Source organism: Magnolia sinica, chromosome 4, assembly GCF_029962835.1.
Source record: "Magnolia sinica isolate HGM2019 chromosome 4, MsV1, whole genome shotgun sequence".
Classification (NCBI taxonomy): Eukaryota; Viridiplantae; Streptophyta; class Magnoliopsida; order Magnoliales; family Magnoliaceae; genus Magnolia; species Magnolia sinica.
This window is the reverse complement of record NC_080576.1, coordinates 97,807,721-97,814,073: the sequence shown is the minus strand read 5'-3', so window position 1 is coordinate 97,814,073 and position 6,353 is coordinate 97,807,721. Positions and strand designations below refer to the sequence as shown.

General features: G+C 39.8%; 1 non-coding gene across 1 annotated transcript; it reads left to right on the top strand.

Moving 5' to 3' along the window:
* Positions 1–377: 377 nt before the first annotated feature.
* On the top strand, positions 378–484 carry LOC131244695 (small nucleolar RNA R71). Its single transcript, XR_009170473.1, has one exon. It is a non-coding gene; the product is annotated as a small nucleolar RNA R71 (small nucleolar RNA).
* The last annotated feature ends 5,869 nt before the right edge of the window (positions 485–6,353 follow it).

Here is a 6,353-nt window from a genome sequence, read left to right as displayed (position 1 = left end):
AAGGCGGGTATTGTAGGACAATTTTCAGTTGTATGAATGTTACAATCACAGATGCCGCAAACAATTTCATTAACCTTATCCTTCTTTCCTTCCATGGCCTCAACTTTCCTTATGAGCGTAGTCACTTTACACTTGAGATCATCCTCTTCTTTCAAGAGATATAATCCACCTTTCTCCTTTAATTGAGTCGGCCTAGACGTGGTGTTCGACTTTGGGTAATAGTCCCATGATTGTGTTTTTTCAGCGAGACTATCGAGGTAATCCCATACCTCGTCAACATCTTTATTAATGAACTCTCCATTACACATTGTCTCGACCATTTGGCGCATGGAAGATGTCAGTCCATCGTAAAAAAATTTGTAATGCGCCACGTTTCAAATCCGTGTTGTGGGCATGAACTGACCAAATCTTTGAACCTTTCCCAACATTGGAAGAATGTTTCATCTTCCTTTTGGGCAAAGTTCATGATTGCTTTTCTGAGGGTAATCGTTTTATGATGTGGGAAGAATTTTTTTATGAATTCCCTCTGCATGTCGTTTCATGTGCCAATGGATCTAGGACGCAGTGAATGTAACCACGTTTTAGCTTTCTCTTTTAAGGAAAAAGGAAAGAGTTTCAGCCTAATTGTATCCTCAGATACATTAGGAAAACATAATGTAGCTATAATCTCATCGAACTCTTTCAAATGTAAATTGGACTCTCTGATTCAAGTCCATGGAATTTGGGAAGGAGTTGGATAACTCCTGGCTTGATGTCCATTTGTCCTGTGTTTTCAGGGAAAATCATGCATGAGGACGTACTCACCCCCGCCGGTTGTAGATAATCTCGTAAAGTACGAGGTGGGGGTGCCTGATGCACCTCATTCTCATCTTAGGTATCCTCCACCCTGGGTGGAAGTAGAGGAGGTTGGTCTTCAGCCATAACTTAAATTAACTCAGGGGCTTTCGAGTGGTGTCTAGTCCTGCGATGGATAGTCAACCCCTCAACCAATCCTCCTTCAATCAAGAGACGTCGAGTGTCGTCACGGGCCCACTTGGGCATGAAACACTCGCAGCCCTCAATTAAAAACCTAATCCTAAGAAAGGAAAAGAAAATCTAGAAAGAAAGAGAGAGTTGGAAAGAAATTACCAAATTGGAGTCCCAAGTTAAAAACCTGCAAAATAAAATAAACAAGTCAGTTTCTAAAAGAAGAAAAGTCTAAACTAGAAGGTAAATTGCTAAAAGAAAACTGAAAAATAGAAAGTAGGGAGAAAGCTTATTGAATTAGAAATTTCTATCTTAAAGGCCTATAAAATAGGAAGGTTAGTTTCTAAACAAAAATTCTAAAAATAAATTAGGAAACAAAATTAGATTCTAAAAGAGTTAAAATTAGAAAGTAACAAAAGAGGAAAGTTTCTAAAAATAAACTACTTCCTAAAAATAGAAAAATACTAGAATTAAAAATTTTTAAAAATTCAACCCTAATTCTAAAAAGTAGAAAAAGTAGAGAGATTAGGAAGGCAGTACCAATTTAGAAACTTATGTCAGGATCCTATAAAACAGGAAAACAAGTTAGTTCTAGAAATCACATAAAAGTCTATAACTAAAGTTAGTCAAATTCTAATCTTAAATTAATTCTAAACCTAATTAATTTCAGAAAATCGCAACCGTCAGTCCCCGGCAACGGCGGCAAAAACTTGTTCACTCCCCAAGTATAGGGTTGTGATGTAGTAATAAACTCGGTAAGACCGAGGTCGAATCCACAGGGACTGAAACTTGTACGTTTCCTGAAACTAGGTAGAAATAGAACTAGCCTAAGATGCAATCTAAATCAAATATAAATTGATGAATAATGGTGAGAGATTAATGTAAAACTTTAAGGAATTCAGAGGAAGGAAACTAGGGATTCAGAGGATCCACTTGTAGGGATCAAGGAGATCTTTTGCCTGCATCAAGAATCACGGAAATCAAACTGAACCTACTTGATCTAGTCTTCACAAGATGAAAGGTATATGAATTAGAATGGATTCCATCATCTAACCATGCCCAGGAGACAAAGCAAACAACAGGATTAAACTAATTACTAACCAATCACAGTGCATGCAAGTTAGAAAGGGTACCATCATCCTACCATGCCCAGGAGACGATGGTGAACAACAGGGCTTCCTGACGTCATATACATCAAAAGGGAAAAGGAGATATTCAAGGCCATTGCAGATCCATTGTAATTTCAGTCACAACAGACCATTAAAGACTAAAAACATTCCTTCCATAATCAACTAAAATCAAATTCAGTTCAGAAATTTAAAAGCATGAAATAGTATCTCCCATCTCGCTACAGGCTTCACCTCTTAGCTCTAGCTAAGAGGTTTAGCCAACCATAATTAGGCTAATGACCTTAAGAGTCATAAGGGAAAGAAAGCAAGGAAAAACAATAGCCAAGGAAATAGAAAAGAAAAAAAAACTTTCCGTTCTCCTCCCTGTCTCCACGTTCAAGCCCAGCCTCTGCCTCCTGTCTTCTCGTTCCAACCAAGCCGAGCTCACCTCCCTTTCCCCCCACGACTCCTCCTTCTCTTTTCCTTTTATAAGAGCAAAGCCGTCGGTGGCTAGGTCGTTCACCGACCTTATTTACGTAGGACAGTTTGCCAAAGAAAACATCCGACTGCGTACCTCTGTTCTGCGCAGCAAAAACGCATAACCGTATTGCGTTTTCTGAATCTGAGACAAAGGATCGTCCAGATTTTCATATTCGCCTTCTTGGACAGCGTTAGGACCTTCATTGCGAAAGTTTGGACGGTCCGGATCATGCATCAGAATGTGATCTTGATCACGTTACGACCGGAGAAACCGGGCAGCGTCCGGACGCTCGTGAATACGCACGCCTTGCTGCGCTGAAGCTTGGTGGGGCCCATTATCGGGATTTCCAGATGAATCCATTCCGTTCACCAGATTCTCCTCGAAATTTCAGCTGGATGTGTCCGGCTTTGGAATGTTATGGACGCGGCCAAAGGTGGTAATCACGCTGCAATCAGTGCAGGGCTGTCCGTTTGTGACCGTTGAAACCAGCATGTATGGGTGCATGGGTATATAATATCAACATGGTTCTGACCATATCGCGCCCCTATGCATGATTGACGGCTCGGATTGATCTTTTTGTCCATGATGATGGCCCACTGAGATCATCCGCAGTCTCTGTTTCATACGCGAAACAGAGTTCTGTTGGAGACGTCCCTGTGTTGCCATGCACGTCTTAGTGTAAAAAGTGTACTATGTACACTGTATGATGATTATGAGAAATCCACACCATCCATCTTGTTCCCCATTTCATTTGAGCCGTGGGGGCTGAAGTTAAAGCGTATCTGGACAGCGAGTGGGCCCCAAATCAGGGTTTTATGGACTGATTTGTTAGTTCAGCCACTTTCACGAGGATCCAATGACTGAAATTTGACGTGTACGGTTAGTTTTTGGTCCTCGAGCCATATATAAAGTTTCGAGCCAAACAGATGATGGAAACCCAGTGATCTTGCATTCTGGCTGACTTTCAGGCCGCTTGAGCTTCAGTTTCTCAATTTTCGCGGATCCCTAGCGTGTAATTCCGTCGATCTTGGTCCCTTGGAGTCCGTCCCTTGCCTTGGTGCATTCTGAACGTTAAATCCGTGCTTTTAGCATCCCGATCCAGTCTCAGCTCGCAATTCCACCTTGCAACACAAACATGATTAAAATGGGCTATTCAACGGTACCATGTTCATAAATCCAAGCAATAACTGGGTCTGATATGCAATATTTGACCCTCAACAATATGCATGGATATTTGATTACGAAAGTCCAGATGGCGAAGAATCGTATGTTTCCTCTCCATATGAACACAATGCTTGAGAAGTGTTTTTATGAAAAAGCAAAGAATGATTCTTAGACATGGCATCTTCGCTTTGACCATCTAAATTTCAGTGGCCTAAAACTTCTGTCGTCATCAAGCATGGTGCATGGCTTGCCTATCATTAAAGCTCCATAACAAGTGTGTGAGTCTTCCTGGTCACAACTTATTAACAACAACTAAAATTTCTTACATGACTAAATAATTATTAATAGCAATTAACATTCTCTTATATTAAACAACTTATGAATAACAATTAACATTCTTCTATATTAACTAAATAATTATTAATAGTAATTAATATTCTCCTCGATGACTATTTCAATTCTATATGTGAGTAAATAGTTATGAGCTTGAGCTTGGGTTGAGCCCGGGTTGGGCCTAGTATATATTAACTTACAGGGCCTGGTTCAAGCCTATCCATTTAATTCTTTGTAGAATATTGACATCAACGACCGTGGATATGCCAATAAAGCCACTTGCTAAGGAGATACTTTTTTTGTGCAAAACTTCTCTTTGGCTCCTTTTATGTAGTGATTGGTGGAGTTTAGGTGGCCGTTCTTAACAGTAATTTTCTCTCTATTAGAGAACCTAGTCTTCAAGTTGGAAGTTTTTTATTTGGAAATTCCTCTCTCTACTAAAGCCTAAATTACCATGACATGATTCTCTTATAATGTATTGTCAATAAAAAAGGAAATAGTAGAGAAAGGTGACCCACCTTTTGAGAATTCTTTATTTGCGGTTAGAAAGTGAAAGAGAGGATTTCCTTTTCTTTCTTTCTTTTCTCTTATCCAATAAAGAAAGCTCTATTGTTTTTCGATGGATGTAGGCATTACGTCGACCACATAAATGAATGATCCGTCTCTCTCTCTCTCTCTCTCTCTCTCTCTCTCTCTCTCTCTCTCTCTCTCTCTCTCTTTTGGCTTTGCTTTGCTTGAATCTACTATACATCGAAGATCTATGGCATTTGTCCTTTTTAAATTTATAAAAACACCCACAAGCAGACTCTGTTAATCCATTTTAACTTAGCCGAGTCAACACAGTCTTGGGTGGACTTGGGAAAACAAGATAGGTCTCATGCTAACCAGTGCAGGCTTAGTTTTACTGATGTAGTGATTGGGTCCTTGACTAGCCTGGATGAGTCAGACGATCCCCGAGTTGACCCACCTGATTTAGGAACCTCAACTGCACGTCATTGTCATAAAATAAAAGAAGCAAGAATGCAAAAGAGTTTCCACCCCCATAAGCAATGGGAGAAAGAGAGAAGATGGGGGGGGGCGGCGGCGGGTGGTGGGGTTGGTAGATTAGAAGGAGAGGGAAAAGAAAGGAGGAGATTTGACAATGAAATCGAAGAAGTGACTCACTCGAGTAGTACCATCAAGTCAACATCCCCGAGTTTTCGCAAGACTCAACAAGTAGACCGATTCTTCATGCGATTCGGCCATTCTCAAATGGATATAATGTTATTTGATATCATATGATATTTCAATATATTATTTTAAACATGTTCCATTACCTAGCTTGAGATCTCAACATATCTTAACATAATATTTAAAAAATTCAAGGAAATAGATTGGGTGGTGCTTAGTCTGCTCGAGAGTGCGTGGCCCATATCTCCAATCATCCAACAGTGACAGGTGGGAATCTCAGCAATAATTTTAAAATGAACTTTAAAAAATTCAAACTTTAAGATGCTTATGGTATCCCGCCAACTGTCTTTAAATGGTGGGAGATAATGTGCATGCCAACTCTCTGTGCTCCCTCTACCCAAGTCAAGATCAAATTTAATACACTGAAAGTGGGCCGCACTATAAAGATCACCTATGGCAAAAATTAGGATGATTCTCTCGTTAGGCGGTCTTAGGATTGGAAATGGGTCAGGTTGACCAACAGGCCAATCAATCTGCCTGCGTAAGGAGGTCCCAAATTGGACTTATCAAAGGCTAGGATTGAGTTAGAAAAGATAACCCATTCAAGTAAACAGGTTTAAGTTTTTTGGTCCTCATGTTTGCCTTTTTCCTTCGAAAGCAAATCCAAGCTATTTTGCACCATAAGGGTTGTGCTTAATTGCAGAGATTGGATGACATTCTAACAGGTTGTGTATTAGTTCGGTTAACAACCAAAGAAATTACAATTAATATTACATTTTCAATAGAAAAGATGTTCAAATCCAATAATGGGCTTGGGCAGCACGTTGGTTAGGTTGTCATGGTGCTTAATGACTGTTAAAGAAGTATTAGCTTGGTTTCAGCCAACTTAAATGGGTTTCTCACATTAGTTGTAGGGCAAGGATTTTCCTGTCAAAATTAAGGGAAACATACTGATTTTTTTTTTTTTGTTTTTTTTTTCTCTGACACACACACCCTCACATGGGCACTCAAACCCATGACCTCTGTGTTGAAATACACTCTAGCAATGGGTTGGAAACATACTAACGTAATGAAACAGCTAAAACAATGAAACGAAGAAGTTTTAGTCTCGACTTGGTGTGATCATTCCT